The following is a 22,142-nucleotide window of genomic DNA, read 5'->3' as shown; positions in this document are numbered from 1 at the left end:
CATCCCCTGGAGCCTCCAGTTACCTTGGGTCCCCTGGACACCCGTTCTATTTGGATCCCTGTTAACCCTGAAACTCTCTCTTCCCCTGCTATATTGACACTGATCAGCATGGCCAGTGCTGACAGTGAATAATTCTTCTGTATCCCCAGTGTACTAAGTAACTAACCAGCCGCCTGGAGATGCAGGGCAGATCACCACTGGTGACTGAAGAGGAGTGACAGGGAGTAACAGTATATACTATAAATCAGCTACTCCCTGTCTCTCCTCCTCAATAGCCAGTACTGTAACCACCCATGATTTGAAACATATTTATTCTGCACAGTATAAAAAAATCAAAAAAAAATCGAGAACTGCTGTTTTTTGGTCATCCCACCTCCCAAGAAATGGAATACAAAGTGATCAAAAAGCTGTATGCACAGGAAAATGGTACCAATACAACTGCATCTCATTCAGCAAAAACAAGCCCCGTGTCCACGGACTGCATCCATAAGGGATTAATCCTGTGACAACCTTGCAACTTGTGAGCAGGTTGGCTAGATGCAATGCAGAATAAGGTGCTGGGAATTCAAGTGGTGTCATGATCATGCCATCAGGAAGGTGAACATGATTAAATTGATATATATGAATTCCAGACCAGAGCTTCATCATGTTATAGTAATCATATCCAGTGTATCAGCATGCCACAGCTATATATAGTTAAGAGCCTGATAGATTATTCAGGACCTAATTTGATGTGAAGGAACATACTTAAAGGGAGCCTGTCACCTCATTTTCACCAATATAACTAACAACACTGCCCCATAGAAGATTGCAAATGCTTTCCAAGCATACCTGTGTGCAGTGATGGCCAGTTCGCAGTGTTCGCCCGCGAATACATGCGGGCTGCCATCTTGACTCACAAGTCCGGCGATGCACAGGTAAGCCCTTACCTGTGCTGCGAGCAGGTCTGAAACAAATACGGTCACCGGGAGCAGGCAGTTCCGAGAACAGCCCGATGAATGCCCCCAGCAGCTGTTCTCGGAACTGCCTGCTCCCGGTGACCGCATTTGTTTCAGTTCGGCTCGCGGCACAGGTAAGGGCTTACCTGTGCATCGCCGGACTTGTGAGTCAAGATGGCAGCCCGCATGTGTTCACAGGCGAACACTGCGAACTGGCCATCACTGCCTGTGTGTCTGTATTTCATGTCCGAGAAAGGCACTTTCAGGGCTCATTCACATAACCGTGGTTTGGTTCCGCATCCGAGAGGCATTTTTTGCGGCTCGGGTGTGGACCCATTCACTTCGATGGGGCCGCAAAATATGCGGATAGCAATCCGTGTGCTGTCCGCATCCGTTGCTCCATTCCGTGGCTCCGCAAAAATTATAAGTCACGTCCTATTCTTGTCCGTTTCATGTACAAGAATAGACATTTCTAGGGCCGTCCTGTTCCGCAAATTGCGGAAGGCACACAGGCGGCATCCGTGTTTTGCGGATCCGCAACTTGCGGATCGCAAAACACAGCACGGTCGTGTGAACAAGCCCTTATTCTGCTGAAAAACAGCTTCCAAGTGTCCAGCTGAAAGTGAAAGTAAAATCAGCTTTCACTCCTGACTCAATTTCTAAGGGCTATATCTTCTGATATTGTGGTATAGTTTGAAAGGTTGGAATGCCAGCTTTCAAACAAGGTCAAGCCCATATTTCTAGCTGGTACCTAAGATATGAGCAGCTAAAGCAGCCCTCCCCTCTTCAGTCTGTTTTTTTTTGGGCACCTGGAGCAACAGAGCCGGGCACTTAGGAGCTGTTTTCCAGCAGAATAAGGCCTCTTGCACACGACCGTATGGCTTTTTCAGTGTTTTGCGGTCCATTTTAAACAGATCGGTTTTTCTGTTTTTTGTTTCAGTTTCCGTTGCGTTTTGCCGTTCCGTTTTTCCGTTTGGTTTCCATTTTTTACGGATTGCAAACAGAAACGGAAGCATGGCATATACAGTAATTACATAAAAAAATTGGGCTGCGCATAACATTTTCAATAGATGGTTCCGCAAAAACGGAATGGATACGGAAGACATACAGATGCATTCCGTATACGTTCCATTTTTTTAAAATCCCCATTGACTTGAATGGAGCTACGGAACGTGATTTGCGGGCAATAATAGGACATGTTCTATCTTTGAACGGAAAGAAAAAACGGAAATACGGAAGCGGAATGCATACGGAGTACCTTCTGTTTTTTTTGCGGACCCATTGAAATGAATGGTTCCTTATACAGAACTAAAAAAACAGAACATAAACTGAAAAAAAAAACGTTTGTGTGCAAGAGGCCTCATATTGGTGAAAAAGAGGTGACAGACTCCCTTTAACCCATTCAGTACCAGCACCATACATGTACGGCGCTGGCTACTGTGCCTTAAACACCACCGCGCTGATTTGGTGGGTGAAGGAGCTGCGCCCACCCGATCAGCTGCAGGGGTCCGGCATTGACTGATAGCCGGACCCCTGCTGTATGCGCCAGCATTGGTGAAAATACCGATGCCGGCGCATTAAGGCCCCTTGCGTTGCGAATGCTTTATGTGAAAAATGCGCAATTTCGCAAACAAAGTCATTAAGTTTTGCCTGCGATCGCGTTCAGTTGTTCTTTTTCTTATCATGTGGGTGCAATGCGATTTAATGCGTTTTGCACGCGCGTGATAAAAAACTGAAGGTATACAAACAACATCTCTTAGCAACCATCCGTGAAAAACGCATCGCATCCGCACTTGCTTGCAGATGCAATGTGATTTTCACGCAGCTCCATCACTTCTATGGGGCCAGCGAAAACGCTGAATATAGAACATGCTGCGATTTTCACGCAACGCACAAGTGATGCGTGAAAACCAACGCACATATACACAGCCCCATTGAAATGAATGGGTCCAGAATAAAGTTAATATATATATTTTTTAAATAGGGAAAAAAAGAAAACTAGACATATTAGGTATCGCCGCGTTTGTATCGACCGGCTCTATAAAAATATCACATGATCCACCCCATCAGGTGAACACTGTAAAAAATAAATAAAAACAGTGCCAAAAAAGCAATTTTCTGGACATTTTGCCTCATAAAAAGTGTAATACCAAGCGATCAAAAAGTCTTATGTACCCCAAAATGGTACCAATCAAACCGTCATCTCATCCCACAAAAAAAAACACCCCTACCTAAGACAATCTCCCAAAAAATAAAAATAAATGGCTCTCGGAAAATGGCAGATTTTATTCTGTTCAAAAAGGCTTTCACTGTGTAAAACTAAAATTAAAAAAAAAAAAAATTAATAGACACATTGGATATCCGTAACAACCTGCTCTATAAAAAAATCACATGAGATGGCCCCTCAGGTGAATGCTGTAAAAAAAGAAACTATGCCAAAACAGCCATTTTTTGGCACCTTGCTTCACAAAAAGTGTAATACCAAGCGAGGGCACCTGAGGGGTTAACGGCTAATCGCAGCTCCCTGTCATAGAGGTCGGCCTCCTGTATTTGTATTAAAAGTTAGTTATTTTCATTGGTGGCGCAGTGGCCACAGCCCCTCCCCTCTCTCCACTCATTGGTGGCAGCGGCACAGGGGGGAGGGAGAGACTGTTTCCTTCTCCCCTGTGCTGCTGAGGGAACATGGCGCGTGCTGACAGCAGCTCGTGCCATGTTCTGTGATACCGGTACAAAAGTATCATACTGATAGCCAGTCAGGACTGTGACTAGGGATTTGACTAGGAGGTGTCCTTCTTTCCTCCTTGCTTTCAGGCCTTGTTCCTTGTTACCTCTCCTTCTTCGTCCTCCCACACACGGGCGTAAAACATGTGCCACATAGGTGACAAGTTAGAGGCCCTGGAACAGATGCAAGAAGCGCTGATTACTTTTAACTCTGCGGTTAGAAGCACCCTGGGGACTTACCACCATTCCATAAACAATTCCCTAATGTTGTTGGAGGATCAGGAGAATGGAAGCTATAGGAGGAACATTCGGATACGGGGCCTACCCGAAGTTGCGGACAAAGAGGACTTGTTTGCTGTTATGGAGGCCTTGTTTAACACCATACTGGGCCCGGACCGGGCTAAGACCATAATTGTGGAAAGGTACATAGGGCGCTACGCCCCAAGCCTCCCCCTTCAGAGAACCCCAGGGACATAATATGTGGACTACTAAGTTTCCAAGACACTGAGGCCATTTTACATAAATCTAGAGAACTAGTTGAAGTACTACTGGAGGGTGCAAAACTACAAGTGTTCCAAGATCTTGCCTCCTTGACGCTTCAGAAAAGAAGGATCCTGAAACCTCTTACGGATCAGTTGCGCACATCGAAGATCCCTTACCGATGGCTTTTCCCCTTTAGTCTCCTTGTCACCTCTGGCAATCAGCGCATTGCTGTCTGCACTCCAGAGGATTTACAACAGCTGTGGGAAGCCCTGAATCTATCACTGGTAGAAGTTCCATCATGGCTGCCCTTCCCCCAGGATGAGGACCTACCTCCACTGCCAATCCCACCTGCATGGTCGACGGTCCAGAAACAGAAAAACCTGGCAGCAGATCTTGTCTAAGGGCTTAATGCTGGGTCCTCACAAGAAGATATTTCTTGTTTTAGGACATCTTATAGGTGTTCCTCTTATGTGGGGTAATAGTGTCTGTTCCCTTCTCTTTTCTGTTCTGACCCAGAGATTGAAGGCATAGCCCACACCTATTTAAGCTATACTATGTGCTAACTAATGGGATAGTTACCCTTTGCTTCTTTTGGTCCAACAGGCTTACCTAATGGTGGCTTAGGCAGATCAGGTTACACAGATGTTCGTGCCTCCCTCCCCCTACTAGCTCCTTATGGATCCACCTGTTATGCAGCTATTCTAATTGTATTTTCTTTGAGATTGTTTTACTGTTTAGGTGTTGGGTCATGGAGCATACGGAAGATTCATCTCTTGTAATTTAACGTCTAAATGATGGTGGCACTGAAGCTCAATTTTGCTTCCTTTAATGTACACGGCTGTAATAACCCGGTTAAACTGAGCCGCATTTTTTAAATACTGAAAAAAGCGGAGGCGGATGTTCTTATGCTCCAGGAAACACACTTCAAACGTGGGCATATACCGAAACTGTCACATTCTTTTTTATCAGTCTTGGTATCACTCCTGCTATGACCGCTCTTCCTCAAGAGGGGTCAGTATTGGGATTCATAAAAATGTTTCTTTCTCCAAACTATGTGAGGTGGCGGATCCTGAGGGGAGATATTTACTATTGAAGGGCATGTTGGGAAATGTTAAGGTCACATTGTGCAATCTTTATGCCCCTAACAGGGACGGTTAGTTGGCTGCGGGAGATACTTCATACTATCTCCGTATTTGCTTCAGGCTAATTATTTGGGATGACCTCTACGTTGTCCTTAATCCTCTCCTGGATTCCTCCGCTCAGAGATCTGCCATCTCGTATAAAGTGCTTAGAGGTATTCATGGGAAACTGTGAGAACTCTGTCTGAGAAATGTCTGGAGGTCTATACATGGATTACACATTCTACTCTAACCCACATGCGTCTTACCAAAGGCTTGATTACCGTATTTTTCGCCGTATAAGACGCACCGGCGTATAAGACGCACCTAGGTTTTTGGGGAGGAAAATAAGAAAAAAAATATTTTTAACCAAAAGGTGTGCTGTGGGTTTGGAACTAGGTGGTCTGTGGATGGCACTATTACTGGGGATCTGTGGATGATGGACACTGTTATAGGGGGGATCTGTGGATGACGGACACTGTTATGGGGGGATCTGTGGATGACGGACACTGTTATGGGGGCAACTGTGGATGACGGACACTGTTATGGGGGGATCTGTGGATGACGGACACTGTTATGGGGGCAACTGTGGATGACGGACACTGTTATGGGGGAACTGTGGATGACACACACTGTTATGGGGGGATCTGTGGCTGGCACTGTTACAGGGGGGGGATCTGTGGATGGCACTGTTATACATGTGTCATCCACAGACCCTCCCAGCCCATAACTGTGCCATCCACAGATCCCCCGCCGCTCCAGTATACTAATATAATACGTCTGATTTAATTAATGGTTATTAAATATGCATCTTTATTCCTAATAGTACCTTAAATCCTAAGCGCTTCAGTACAATGCCGGCAGGCCGGGCAGCCGGCGCGGCGCGTCACTCACTGACGTCACTTGCCTGCGCCGCCTGCTTCATTCATAAAGTAGGCGGCGCAGGCACGTGACATCAGGGAGTTACGCTGCCGCCCGCCCGGCCTGCATTGTACGGATGCGCTTAGGATTTAAGGTACTATTAGGCATAAAGGGGCATATTTAATAACCATTAATTGAATATGACATATTTTATTAGTACACCGGAGCGGCGGGGCGGGCCTTTAGTACAGTGACTGCACCGCCCCGCCGCTATTGCCGGCCCCAGCTCCTCCTCCCAGTCCCTCCCAGAGTCCCCGCTCGCTTTACATCGCTGCCAGCGATGTAAAACTGGCTGCATTCGCCGTATAAGACGCAGGGGCATTTTCCCCCCATTTTGGGGGAAGAAAAAGTGCGTCTTATACGGCGAAAAATACGGTACTTTTTTATACCTGATAGATACCTACCCAAAGTTATTAGTGCAGATATGGCAGCATGGTGGCTCAGTGGTTAGCATTGGTGCCTTGCAGCGCTGGGGTCCTAGGTTCGAATCTGACCAATGACAACATCTGCATGGAGTTTGTATGCTCTCCCCATGTTTGCGTGGGTTTCCTCCGGGTACTCTGGTTTCCTCACACACTCCAAAGACATACTGATAGGGAACTTAGATTGGGGACAGTATTATGCGCACTGCAGTATATGGTATATATTTTATATATAAAATAAATAAATATCCGACCATGCACTAGTTTCTTTGGGAAATGGACATGATGGCTAAATACTACGTTGTTAGATTACCCACATTTATCTAAGAAACTCCAAGACTACTTTGCAGTCAATAAACCTTCAGTCCTCACCCGCCATGGTCTGGGAAACCCATAAGGCTGTCATCCCCGGGGAGCTCATTTTATTAGGATCCCATCTTAAAAAACAGCGTATGGCACACCTAGCATCACTATTGTCGCAAATAGCGGCCTTAGAACAAACTCGCAAGAGATGCGTTAATTCAGCACTTATTAAAAAACTTACTGAACAATCTCATATTAGACAGATGAGAGCTCAAGACTTTGAGCACTACATCGGATTATTACCACTCACTCTACAATCTTCACCTGCAGGAAACACCTGGCACCCTCGCCTCTAGATTTGACCATATAAGACAGTTCCTTTCTTCCCTCAACTTATACACTGTCCACTGAAGATTGTGAAACTCTTATAGCCCCTATTACCTTCGCCAAGATCCAGAAGGTCCTTAAAACAACTCCGACAGGCAACAGTCCAGGACCTAAAGGCCTCCCAACCTCCTATTACAATTTTTTTTCTCCCAGGTTTGGGACCTCAACTGGTGTCTTACTTTAATGCTCTGCTTTCTGGGTCTCTCCCTACGAGACAGGCACTTGAGGCTCACATAGCAGTTCTTCCCAAACCTGGCAAAGACCCGGAAATTCTTTCGAGTTATAAGCCCATTTCTCTATTGAATACTGATGTAAAGTTATGGCCAAAGGTCTTGGCCCATAGAATTGCACCCTTCCTCCAGAACTTGAACTCTCCCGAACAATCGGGCTTTGTGGGGGGCTGGGGGGGAGGGGGGGGGGGTAGAGAGTGCAGAGAAAGCACCTTTAGAGTACAGAAGGCACTGGAATATGCTATAACTACCAACACCCAACTCACATTCCTTAGTACTGATGCTGAGAAAACATTTGACAGGGTGGACTGGAGATTTATGGAAGCCACTCTTTAAAGAATATACGTTTTCAACAGATTCTTCCTACCCATCCAAGTCATAAAAGTAACATTTAGGTCTTTCAATTGTTGCTTAATATTAGACAGGAGTGGGGGGTAATTTACTTGGTAAAGCATGCTAGGGTAGGGTCTTTGGGAATATTTACTCCTAAATAGGTAATATGGGAGTTAACCCATTGGAAGGGGTAATCTCTTGATAAATTAGATATGATTTTTTCGGGGACATTGATTCCCATGGCAGTGCATTTAGAAAGGTTGATCTTGAAATTAGACAGTTGGCCAAATTCAGTTAGTAAAGTAAGGGTGGCTGGGAAAGTCTTTACGGGGCCACACAAGAAAAGAAGCATGTCATCTGCAAAGGCAGCAACAGTGTGTGTCACTGGTCCTACCACTAAGCCTTGTGTCACTGGTCCTACCCCTCTCAGTTCATATCGGCAGTTCTGTCTCTGTACTCCTCTCCTCCTGCAAGGGTCAGAGTCAATGGGGTGCTTTCCTCTTCCTTCCCAATTTTAAATGGAACGCAGCAAGGCTGTCCATTATCTCCCTGCCTTTTTATTCTATGCCTGGAAATGCTTATACCGGCCATCAGACAAAACTCCAACATATAAGGCTTAGTGGTAGGACCAGTGACACACACTGTTGCTGCCTTTGCAGATGACATGATTCTTTTCTTGTGTGGCCCCGTAAAGACTTTCCCAGCCACCCTTACTTTACTAACTGAATTTGGCCAACTGTCTAATTTCAAGATCAACCTTTCTAAATGTACTGCCATGGGAATCAATGTCCCCGAAAAAATCATATCTAATTTATCAAGAGATTACCCCTTCCAATGGGTTAACTCCCATATTACCTATTTAGGAGTAAATATTCCCAAAGACCCTACCCTAGCATGCTTTACCAAGTAAATTACCCCACACTCCTGTCTAATATTAAGCAACAATTGAAAGACCTAAATGTTACTTTTATGACTTGGATGGGTAGGAAGAATCTGTTGAAAACGTATATTCTCCCCAAACTGCTTTACCTAATGCAAACTCTTACTAGCCAGCCTCATACCTTCTGTCTGTTCAAAGGCTTTTCTCCACCTTCATTTGGAAATATACCAAACCCCGTTTAGCATACTCTACACTAGTACTGCCTAAACACCAAGGAGGTTTCGGGCTCCCAGATGTTGAAACATACACTGCCTGTTCAAAAAAAAAGTTGCCACTGGATTTAACTAAGCAAATAGTTATGAGCCTCCTATTCAGGGGCGTAGCTAGAAATGACTAGGCCCCATAGCAAAAAAAAATTATGGGCCCCCCCCCCCCTATCCCGGATCTCCCACATACCTCTTGGACCTCGCCGCCACATCCGCAGCTCCTCATGCACTTGCGACGGTTACGCGTAGAACTGAGCACAGACAGTTGGTCACTGGCAATGCATTTGTGCCAGTGTAGGAAATGTATGAATCTAAGTGTGGGTTCACACCTGAGTGTACTCTGTATGCGCTTTTTTCAGGCGTTTTTATCGTGCGTTTACATACGCGCGAGGAAACAAGCAAACGCCCATTGTCGCGCGTTCCCGCTAAGTCTATGTGCGGGAACGTGCGACAATACGCCCCAAAGAAGCTCCTGTACTTCTTGGGGCATAGGGCGTTTTACAGCGCATTCGTACGTGCTGTAAAACGCTCAGGTGAGAACCATGCCCTCAGGGAATCATTGGGTTTTGCCTGTTGAGCGTTTTACAGCGCGTAGGAACGCGATATAAAACACTCAGGTGTGAACCCAGCCTAAATGTCTGTGTATTAAAGAAGATTGTTAAATTGTACAGTGGTCTGTAACACAGGAAGGTGAAAGTACATATCGTGGGGTGTGTATGTGTATTAGACAGAAGGTAGGGATATGTATCTTGTGTAGTTTGGGTATTAGGGAGAGTAAGGGATATATATCTAGTGCTGATACAGAGCCGCTCTTCACCTACACGTGTATCAGCACTAGATATATACCCCTTACTCTCCCTAATACCCAAACTACACAAGATACATATCCCTACCTTCTGTCTAATACACATACACACCCCACGATAAGTACTTACACCTTCTTGTGTCACAGACCCCTCAGATAGGATTAGGTGGCTGTGTCTTTGCCAAAATGCCACTAACCATTGCCACACCACACTTTTAAATAATGCAGCTGCGCCTGCCAGGCTTGAGCAGTTATATGTGTGAATATAGATTAGGGAAGATGCTGAGATCCGGCTGTACCTCACTGTGAGGTACAGCCGGATCTCAGCATCTTCCTATATTCACACATATACCTGCTCAAGCCTGGCAGGCGCAGCTGCATTTGTGGTAATGGTTAGTGGGATTTTGGGAAAGACACAGCCACCTAATCCTATCTGAGGGGTCTGTAATACTTGTCCACTCTAGTCTCCAGTTACAGTACTCCACGTCTGACTCCACTCACTGACTGACGCTGCCGCCTGCCGCTGCGGTCAAACACACATCAAAACACGGACAAACTCAGTCCCACTCCCCAGCCAGCCCTCACCTCAGCCACTTGAACCGACTGACACGGTGAAGCCGTGCCATACTGCGCGCGCCGCCAAGCCAGCCAGTCACCCACACTCCAACAGCTCGCCTCGCCGCTTCCGCCTCCTCCACTTCCGGCGAACCACAGCCCAGACTGCTTCTCTGCCTCCGGCTCCGAGTCCGACCGCCCCCTATCACAGCGCCACGCCCGGGCCCGGCCCCGGCCCACTCGCCACATTATTTTTTTTATATTTTTTTTTAAATCCTCAGTCGGCGGCGGGCCACCAGTGGTGTAGGGCCCCATAGCCATTGCTATGGCTGCTATGGCGATCCCTACGCCACTGCTCCTATTGGATAATTACTGCATGGGCGATTATCTTTCAGCTGGCAATAAGTTATTTAACCCCAACTGGTGCAATGAGTTGCTTCTCATTTCCTAAACAACCATGTCGAAAGACACATCTCGTGGTCGTGGAAAAGATGTTAGTCTGTTTGAGAAGGGTCAAATCATTGGCATGCATCAAGCAGAGAAAACATCTAAGGAGATTGCAGAAACTACTAAAATTGAGTTAAGAACTGTCCAACACATTATTAAAAATTGGAAGGATAGTGGGGACCCATTGTATTCGAGGAAATGTGATGGGAAAGAAATCCTGAATGATAGCGATCGGCGATCACTTAAATGTTTGGTGAAATCAAATCGAAGAAAAACAACAGTAGAACTCAGGGCTATGTTTGATAGTAAAAGTAAGAGCATTTCCACTCGCACAATGCGAAGGGAACTCAAGGGATTGGAACTGAACAGCTGTGTAGCCATACGAAAACCAGTAATCAGTGAAGCAAACCAGAAAAAAGGCTTCAATTTGCTAGGGAGCATAAAGATTGGACTCTGGAGCAATGGAAGAAGGTCATGTGGTCTGATGAGTCCTGATTTACCCTGTTCCAGAGTGATGGGCGCATCAGGGTAAGAAGAGAGGCAGATGAAGTGATGCACCCATCATGCCTAGTGCCTACTGTACAAGCCTGTGGGGGCAGTGCTATGATCTGGGGTTGCTGGAGTTGGTCAGGTCTAGGTTCAGCAACAGTATGTGCTCCAAGAATGAGGTCAGCTGACTACCTGAACATAGTGAATGACCAGGTTATTCCATCAATGGATTTCTTCCCTGATGGCATATTCCAAGATGACAATGCTAGGATTCAAATTGTGAAAGAGTGGTTCAGGGAGCATGAGTGTCATGGTCTTACCTCCTTGCTGTTCCCTTTGTTTGACATGTGCTGGCGGCCATCTTGGTTTCTGGGTTTTCTTGTAGCCTCCCACCCTGCGGCTCCTCCTTCCCACTGGGAGGAGCTGGATGCCTAGCTCACATATATAGGAGGTCTGTGGCTTCAGTTCCTTGCTTGGTCCTCCTGTGTTCACATGCTTCCAAGACTGCTGCTGCTTCTGGTTCCTGATCCTGGCCTCGTCTGACTACCCCGTTGGTTCCTGATTCCGGCTTCGTCTGACTACCCCGTTGGTTCCTGATTCCGGCTTCGTCTGACTACCCCGTTGGTTCCTGTTCCTGGCTTCGTCTGACTACCCTTCTGGTTCCTGACCTCTGTCTCCGCAAGACCCTGCTTCGGTTTAGCCATCCGTTTGGACTCTGCTTACGGCTCTTCAATAAAACCTTCTTATTTTCCACTTATCTCTTGTTGTACGTCTGGTTCATGGTTCCATGACATTAGGACCAAGCCATGAATTCTGACGGTACAGGGCCACCCTCGCTACCTACGCTGGTTGCCAGACTTGATCAGCAGGATCACCTGTTGGGTCGGTTCGCTGTGGCGTTGCAAACCCTGCTTGAACGCACGGCTCATTTAGCTTCCGTTGCCGATGGGTCGGTTGTTGCTCCTGGGCCCGCTCCTACTGCCGCTCCGGTTGTTGCGCCAGAGTCTACCCTGACACCTGTTGCTGCGCCTGTGGTGTTTCAGGGTATGACCGGTTCTGCCCCCCTTCCACAGCGCTTTGGGGGAGAGCCAACTCAGTGCCGAGGTTTCCTTAACCAGGTGGGCATTTACTTCGAGTTGCTGCCACATGCCTTTCCTACTGAGAGATCAAGGGTGGGCTTCTTGATCTCGCTGCTCTCGGACAAGGCCTTGGCCTGGGCCAGCCCTTTATGGGAGAACAACAATCCGGTGGTTGCCGAGTTTTCCAGTTTTGTTGCTTCTCTTCGGAAGGTATTCGATGTGCCGGCTCGTGCTGCCTCTGCTGCGAAGCTCCTTATGTCCATCAGACAGGGTTCACGATCCGTAGCTGAATACGCCATTGAGTTTCGTACCCTGGCAGCAGAGGTGGGCTGGAATAATGAGGCTCTGGTCGCTGCTTTCTCTCATGGTCTCTCGGATGCCTTGAAGGATGAGGTTGCAGCTAAGGACCTACCAGTGGAGCTCGAGTCTCTTATTTCTTTCCTGATTTTGATTGACACCAGACTCAGGGAGAGACCTTCCTTTAAGGAGAGCCTGCGGAGGTCTCCTAACAGATTGGCGCCTACGTTTGCTGTCCCACCCGTGCCTCCCTCTCCTCCCACGCCTCCTGGGGATGACTTGTCTGGGGGTGAACCCATGCAGCGGGGGTTTGCTCGCCTGTCTGAGGGGGAGAGGGTACTCCGGAGACGCGAGGGCCGATGCATGTACTGTGGTCTCGGTGGGCATTTTCGGTTGGCATGTCCGAACCGTCCGGGAGAACGCTCGCACCTGAGGTCCTGTCGGGGGCAGATCTTGGGTGGAGTCTCCTCGTCCCCGGTTTCCCGTGTTGACAAACCACTGATCACGGTTGTCCTCTCCTGGGTCGGGGGCTCGGTGACGACCCAGGCGTTGGTGGACTCTGGTGCTGGTGGTTTGTTCATTGATAGAGTGTTCGTTGCCGCCAATTCCATTCCTCTGCAGCCTCGAGGTTCCCCACTGGCTCTTGAGGCGATAGACGGCAGACCCCTTCTGCCGCCACACGTGACTCATGAGACCCTTCCAGTGGGGATAGCCATTGGTGCCGTTCACAGAGAGTCGGTCTGTCTCCAGGTTATTTCGTCTCCACACTACTCGGTGGTCTTGGGGTACCCCTGGCTCCAGAAGCATAATCCGACTTTCGATTGGAGATCGGTCGAGATCCTCTCGTGGTCACCGCAGTGTGGGGCTAGTTGCATCCATGGGCCTGTCAAGTTGCTGTGTACTTCCTCGGACTCTCTGTTGCCTCCTGAATACGAAGAGTACCGGGATGTATTCGATAAGGTGCGCGCGGTTGCCCTACCTCCGCACCGCCCATACGATTGTGCCATAGAGTTACAATCCGGTGCCGTTCCTCCTCGTGGCAAAGTCTATCCACTGTCGGTAGCGGAGAATGAGGCCATGGAGGAGTACGTGAGGGAGGCGCTTTCACGCGGACACATTCGCAAATCCTCGTCCCCGGCAGGGGCTGGATTTTTCTTTGTGAAAAAGAAGGGCGGCGAGTTGAGGCCTTGCATCGATTACAGGGGTCTCAATCGCATCACGATCAAGAACGCTTACCCGATACCCTTGATTTCCGAGCTGTTCGATCGCCTCAAAGGGGCCACGGTCTTTACCAAACTCGACCTGAGGGCGGCATATAACCTGGTAAGGATCAAGGCGGGCGATGAGTGGAAGACCGCGTTTAACACCAGGACCGGTCATTATGAATCCTTGGTTATGCCCTTTGGGTTGTGCAATGCGCCCGCGGTCTTCCAGGAATTCATCAACGATGTTTTCCGTGACCTGTTGCAGCAGTGTGTGGTGGTCTATTTGGATGACATCTTGGTATATTCTGCATCCATGGAGGCCCACATTCTGGATGTCAGACGAGTGTTGCAACGCTTACGAGAGAACAAGCTGTTCGGTAAGCTTGAGAAATGCGAATTTCACCGATCCCAGGTAACCTTCTTAGGTTACATCATTTCCGCTGAGGGGTTCTCCATGGATCCTGAGAAGGTTTCGGCTGTCTTACAGTGGCCCCAGCCCAGTGGGCTTCGTGCCCTGCAGCGCTTTTTGGGCTTCGCCAATTATTATCGGAAGTTCATCAGGGACTTTTCCATGCTAGCCAAGCCTCTCACGGATCTGACCAGGAAGGGCAGTAATCCTCAGGTCTGGCCGCTCGAGGCCATCCGAGCTTTTGAGGCTCTAAAGTCCGCCTTTGTGTCTGCTCCGATTCTGTCGCATCCCAACCCTGGGTTGCCTTTTGTCCTCGAGGTGGACGCGTCTGAGACGGGAGTAGGCGCCCTCCTGTCTCAGCGTAGAACACCAGAGGGTCCTCTGCTTCCTTGTGGGTTTTACTCCCGGAAACTGTCTTCCGCGGAGTGCAACTATCAGATTGGTGACAGGGAGTTATTGGCCATCGTGCAGGCCCTTAAAGAATGGAGGCACTTGCTCGAGGACTCGGTGGTTCCGGTTCTCATCCTGACGGACCACAAGAATCTGACCTACCTCTCTGAGGCCAAGAGATTGACACCACGTCAGGCCAGATGGGCTCTGTTCTTGTCACGTTTTAATTACGTGGTCTCCTACCTACCCGGCTCCAAGAACATCAGAGCGGATGCCTTATCACGGCAGTACTCCGAGCTGTCCGGGGAGGAGTCGATTCCGACTACGGTCATACCCCCGAATCAGATCCTGGCCGCTATTCGCACCAGCCTGACTTCTCCTCTGGGTGAGCAGATTTTGGCGGCTCAATCTGGTGCTCCCTCTGGGAGACCCAACGGCAGATGTTTTGTGCCTGAGGAGTTGCGCACTCGGTTGTTGCGAACCTACCATAACTCCAAGGCCGCGGGGCACCCTGGAAAGAATCAGCTGTCCTGGGCGGTTTCACGTCTGTTCTGGTGGCCTTCTCTACGTTCCGACATCGCCGCATATGTAGCGGCATGCTCCGTTTGTGCCCAGAGTAAGTCCCCTTGGCACCTTCCGTTGGGCCTTTTGCAACCCATAGCCACCGGGGAGCGTCCATGGTCACACCTGGGGATGGATTTCATTGTGGACCTCCCTGCATCCCGAGGCCATACGGTCATTCTCATGATTGTGGATCGGTTTTCCAAAATGTGCCACTGTGTTCCTCTCAAGAAGTTACCCTCTGCACAAGAGTTGGCCTCGATTTTTGCCAGGGAGGTCTTCCGGTTGCACGGTTTGCCCAAGGAGATTGTGTCGGATCGGGGGAGTCAGTTTGTGTCCAGGTTCTGGCGCGCCTTTTGCTCCCAGTTGGGGATTCATCTCTCTTTCTCCTCGGCCTACCACCCTCAGTCCAATGGGGCCGCAGAACGATCCAATCAGGCCTTGGAGCAATTCCTTCGTTGCTATGTCTCCGATCACCAAGACAATTGGGTTGACCTCCTGCCTTGGGCTGAGTTTGCCAGGAACACGGCGGTGAACTCTTCCTCTGGGACGTCTCCCTTCATGGCCAATTATGGGTTCCAACCTGCCGTGTTACCGGAGGTATTCTCTCCCCAGGATATTCCGGCTGTGGAGGATCACCTTTCCGTCCTACGTGCTTCTTGGGTACAGATCCAGAGGTCCCTTGAGGTCTCTGCGCAGCGCCAGAAACTCCAGGCTGATCGCAGACGAGCGCCCTCTCCTTCCTACCAGGTCGGAGACCGCGTATGGTTGTCCACCCGCAACCTCAACCTTCGAGTGCCCACTCCCAAGCTGGTGCCTCGCTTTGTTGGTCCCTTCCGAGTGCTTCGCAGGGTAAACCCGGTAGCCTATGCCCTTGCGCTTCCTCCTGGCATGCGGATCTCCAACGTGTTTCATGTCTCCCTGTTGAAGCCACTGGTGTGTAATCGTTTCACTTCCTCGATTCCTCGGCCTCGTCCGGTCCAAGTGGGCAATCGTGAGGAGTATGAGGTGAGCAATATCCTGGACTCACGCCTGGTCCGCGGCCGGGTGCAGTTTTTGGTCCATTGGCGTGGTTATGGTCCAGAGGAGCGTTCCTGGGTTCCCTCCGCAGATGTCCATGCTCCTGTCTTGCTCCGAGCCTTCCACGCACGCTTCCCTCAGAAACCGTTCCTTACTCCGCGGAGGAGGGGCCCTTGAGGGGGAGGTACTGTCATGGTCTTACCTCCTTGCTGTTCCCTTCGTTTGACATGTGCTGGCGGCCATCTTGGTTTCTGGGTTTTCTTGTAGCCTCCCACCCTGCGGCTCCTCCTTCCCACTGGGAGGAGCTGGATGCCTAGCTCACATATATAGGAGGTCTGTGGCTTCAGTTCCTTGCTTGGTCCTCCTGTGTTCACATGCTTCCAAGACTGCTGCTGCTTCTGGTTCCTGATCCTGGCCTCGTCTGACTACCCCGTTGGTTCCTGATTCCGGCTTCGTCTGACTACCCCGTTGGTTCCTGATTCCGGCTTCGTCTGACTACCCCGTTGGTTCCTGTTCCTGGCTTCGTCTGACTACCCTTCTGGTTCCTGACCTCTGTCTCCGCAAGACCCTGCTTCGGTTTAGCCATCCGTTTGGACTCTGCTTACGGCTCTTCAATAAAACCTTCTTATTTTCCACTTATCTCTTGTTGTACGTCTGGTTCATGGTTCCATGACAATGAGACATAATTTTCACACATGGATTGGCCACCACAGAGTCCAGACCTTAACCTCATTGAGAATCTTTGGGATGTGCTGGAGAAGGCTTTGCGCAGCAGTCAGACTCTATCATTATCAATGCAAGATCTTGGTGAAAAATTAAAGCAACACTGGATGGAAATAAATCTTGTGACATTGCAGAAGCTTATCGAAACAATGCCACAGCACATGCGTGCTGTAATCAAAGCTAAAGGAGGTCCAACGAAATATTAGAGTGTGTGACTTTTTTTTTGGGTGGCGACTTTTTTGGGCGCTGGGAGTGTATTATAAAGCTATTCAATTGAGACTTCACTCAGAACTTATAAACCCCTGCACCACTAAATTAGGTTGCCAAATAGACAGTAATATTCTCTCTTCTAATGATTATCCCGCCTGTGGCGTGTACCCCCCTCCATGCCTTGTCACCCCCCCTCCATACAGAGGAGTTCTCACTACTTGGATCACTCTATCCTCCCTCATGAACCTACCTCAATCTCCCTCTCCTTTTATGCCCATATGTCTTCTCCCTTATTTCCTCCAGAAGGAATTATGTAGATGATCTAGGCATTTTGTCGGTGTTTGGCAATCAAGCAGTGGGGGACCTCCTGAAAGGGAATATTGTACCTCCCATGCGGACCCTCCAGACATCGTTCAAGGTCTCAAAATGGACCCCCATCCACTACTCTCATTTCTGTATGTACTTCTTGGTATGATGCCATTCATGAATGCCCTGGACCCCGGAATTGACTAGTTTCACTCATTTATAATAAAATCCTGGAGCTGAAGGACCCTGCGAAACCCCACTTTATTCAACAGTGGGAGACAGAACTAAGGATAGTATTTTCTGAGAGCGACATCTCCGGGATCCTGAGGCATTCCTATGGCTTTTTACGTTGTATACATATTCAGGATAATTCCTATAAGTTGATTACGAAATGGTACTGAACCCCAGATATACTCTATAGAATGGATCCCTCCCTGCCCACAGAATGTTGGCGGTTCCATAAGGCACAAGGATCTGTATTTCACATTTGGTGGACATGCCCCAGGACAGCTCCCTATTAGGATGCAGTATCAACTGCCATCAAACAGCTTTGGTCCCTAGGAGTTCCCATTTCACCTTCGTTAGCACTTTTCAATCTACCAGACCGCAATTGTCCCCTTGGTAGATTTTCATTACCTGCCCATTTAATCTCAGCAGCGAAACTACTTATCCCTTTATATCAGAACAGGCCAGTGGACTACAGGCCCCACAACTTATTCATTCACCGTACAGAAAAGAACAATTAATAATGTGGCTGGAGGTACATTAGGCGGTCACCGTATAAAATTTTTACTGTTGGCCAGTTAGATTACAGGCCCCAAAAATTATGCATTCACCGTACAGAAAAGATCAAGTGATTATGTGACTGGAAGTATATTAGATGGTCAATGGTGGTGGACTACAAGCTCCAAAAATTATTCATTCACCGGACAGAAAACATCAAGTGATTATTTGGCTGGAGTTATATTAGACGGTCATTGGATATCATTTTTAATGCAGGCCAGTGGAGTACAGGCCACAAAAATTATTCATTCAACGTACAGAAAATATCAAGTGATTATGTGGCTGGAGGTATATTAGACGGTCAATGGATATAAATTTTACTGCCGGCCTGTACAAATACATATATTTAAAGAACTAAAAATATAAAATTGGATTAAAAACATGGCTAACAAAATCCCCCCTCTTGAAAAAAAACGAAATGATAATAGTTGAAATTCGATAACAAGTGGTCGACACAGGTGTTGAATTCCTCCGTGGCCCCAAACATTAGCCATTCATCGGACAGAAAAGGCCTTTTATGCCACTGTATTTACATATGACAGGAACCATTATTTGTTCTGGGTGGTGGCGGATATGTGTGGGCGGGCATGAGGAAATTCAATTAAACGTGGTCGTTACAGTTGTTGAATTCCTACAAGATCCATGCCTCATTCATTTTTAGAAATGTGAAATAGTCCACACTGTCGTTAGCTAGGCAAGTGCGCTTATCAGTCACGATCTGCTGCACTGAACGTCGTTTCGGACAGGACACTTGACGAGGGGCAAGCCAAAAGTTCCATGGCAAAATGTGCCAGCTCTGGCCACAGGTCAAGCCTGCACACCCAGTAGTTAACCCGATTTAGTCGGACACCTGTGGGTCTAGGCGTTCCCTGAGGCTGGATCCGGAGGGTGGCTGTCGATGGTTTGGATGCAAGAATGATCTCATATCCAAAGTGACCAACACATCTTCAAACCTCCCTCTTCTTGCATGCGCTGTAGGATTGGTACCCGCAACCGTTTCTCTGTGGGTGTAAATTCATCTGCCAGTGGCCGCAACAGCAGGATGCAGCATCTCTAGAAAGAAAGGCCTGGAAATGCTGCCTTCTGACAGCCCTCTGTGATGCTGGTAACATGTCCTCCATTTTGTGTTTGTACCGGGGGTCTAAGTACATTGCCACCCAGTACTGGTCCTTGCCCTTTATGCTTTCTATACGGGGGTCCCTCTTCAAACACTGGAGCATGTGCACTAAATTGGAAGCGGTGGAGCACCCTGGCTCCTGCTCATTGCCCAAAAGAATGTCGTCTTCGGTCTCCTCCCCCCAGCCACGGACAACACCAGGGATTCCAGATAAGTTTAAAGCCTGCTCTTCTTGCTCCTCCTCCTCCCCCCAGGCACCATCCTCCTCTGACTCCTCTTCAGACTCCTGCTGACTTGTCTCAGATGGAGTAGCCCCCCGGGAATTCATTCAGCATTGTGATTTCCTCATCTTCCTGTTCTTGCTCCTCGAAGGCTTGATCAATGACACGACGCAATACACACTCCAGAAAAAAGGCGTAAGGTACGATGTCACTGATGGCGCCCTGGCTGCGACTGACCAGTTTGGTAATCTCATCAAATGGCCACAGAAGTCTGCATGCATCACACATGAGCAGCCACTGGCGCGGTGAAAAAAAACAAGCTCCCCAGAATCTGTCCTGCCGCAGAGTTCGTACAGATAGTCGCTAACGGCACGTTTCTGCTGGAGCAGCCTATCAAGCATATACAAGGTGGAGTTCCAGCGCGTCGGGCAGTCACAAATCAGACGTCTGATAGGCAAGTGGTATCGCTGCTGAAGTTAAAGGGAACCTGTCACCGGGATTTTGTGTATAGAGCTGAGGACATGGGCTGCTAGATCGCCGCTAGCACATCCACAATATCCAGTCCCCATAGCTCTGTGTGCTTTTATTGTGTAAAAAAATGATTTGATACATATGCAAATTACCCTGAGATGAGTCCTGTCCCTGACTCATCTCACCTACAGGACTCATCTCAGGTTAATTTGCATATGTATCAAAAATAAAATTTTTTACACAATAAAAGCACACAGAGCTATGGGGACTGGATATTGTGGATGTGCTAGCAGCGATCAGATGGGGACTGGGTATTGCGGATGTGCTACCGCCATCTAGCAACCCATGTCCTCTGCTCTGTACACAAAATCCAGGTGACAGGTTCCCTTTAAGCAAGGTGAGCCATGGCCGTATAAGATTTTCTAAAATGGCCAGAGATTTTCCTGGCCTGCCGCAAGACGTCCTGGACCCCGTGGTATTTGGCAAGGAATCGCTGCACAACTAAGTTCAGGAGGTGTGCCATGCACAGCATAGTGTGTCATTTTGCCCTGTTTCAGCGCGCTCAGCAGATTGGCACCGTTGTCGCACAACACTTTACCAACTGTCAAATTGAGCAGGGTTAGTCACTGATCTGCCTGTGACCGCAGAGCTGAAAAGAGTGCAGGACCGTTGTGGCTCTTGGCTTCCAGGCACAACAGCCAAAGCACAGCATGGCAACGTCTCACCTGGCATGTCGAATAGGTTCTGGGGAGCTTGGGGGGTGCACCCACGTGATGTCCATCGACACATCATCATCGTCACCTTCACCACTACTGACATTAGAGATCTCGGAGTAGGCAGCAACAGTGGGGACCACCATCATTGGGCTGATCTGGGTACTGTTGTCAGACCGCTGGGTGGCGGGCGTTGCTACCTCCTCTTCCTCATCCGATGCCAAGAATGGCTGTGCATCGGTAAGGTCTGGGAATGGATGGGAAAATAATTCCTCTGACTCGAGTGGAGGGGCTATGGTGGTGGTGGTGGTGTCTTTGGGGGGCAACTGGTATATCACACAAGTTGCAATTAGTTGTTCCACTAGTGTTTGTCCCTCTGTATAGCTGCAGTATCTCAGCAGAACCACACACATTTGCTGCACAATACAAATGCACTATATAGAAAGTATATTATAGGTATATCACACCCCTGCCTCAAGCTCCTTTTTTGGCAGGCAACTGGTATATCACACCAGTTGCAATTAGTTGTTCCAATAGCGTTTGTCCCTCTGTATAGCTGCGTTATCGCAGCAGAACCGCACACAACTGCTGCATAATACAAATACACCATATAGAAATTATATTATAGGTATATCACACCCCTGCCTCAATCAATTTTTTGGGGGGGCAATTGGTATATCACACCAGTTGCAATTAGTTATTCCAATAGCGTTTGTTTCTCTGTATAGCTGCGGTATCTCAGTAGAACCGCACACAACTGCTGCACAATACAAATGCACTATATAAAAAGTATATTATAGGTATATAGCACCCCTGCCTCGATCAGTTTTTTGGGGGGAGCAACTGGTATATCACACCAGTTGCAATTAGTTGTTCCAATAGCATTTGTCTCTCTGTATAGCTGCGGTATCGCAGCAGAACCGCACACAACTGCTGCACAATACAAATGCACTATATAGAAAGTATATTATAGGTATATCACACCCCTGCCTCAATCAATTTTTTTGGGGGGCAACTGGTATAGCACACCAGTTGCAATTAGTTATTCCAATAGTGTTTGTCCCTCTATGTGGCTGCAGTATCGCAGCTTAACCACACACAACTGCTGCACAATACAAATGCACTATAATATACTTTCTATGTTAGAAAGTATATTATAAGTATATCACACCCCTCTGTATGTCACACCTATCGATAGCACACTTATAAAAGGACTTTTGTGGCCCTATTAGCTAGCGTTTGGTGTCCCTAACAGTCTGTCCCTGCTCCACACAGCAACCTCTCCCTACACTGGCAAGAGACTGAATGTAAAATGGCGGCCAGATCGGGTTTATTTATA

This window comes from Bufo gargarizans, chromosome 6, assembly GCF_014858855.1.
Source record: "Bufo gargarizans isolate SCDJY-AF-19 chromosome 6, ASM1485885v1, whole genome shotgun sequence".
Taxonomy (NCBI): domain Eukaryota; kingdom Metazoa; phylum Chordata; class Amphibia; order Anura; family Bufonidae; genus Bufo; species Bufo gargarizans.
Note: the sequence above shows the minus strand (reverse complement) of the source record.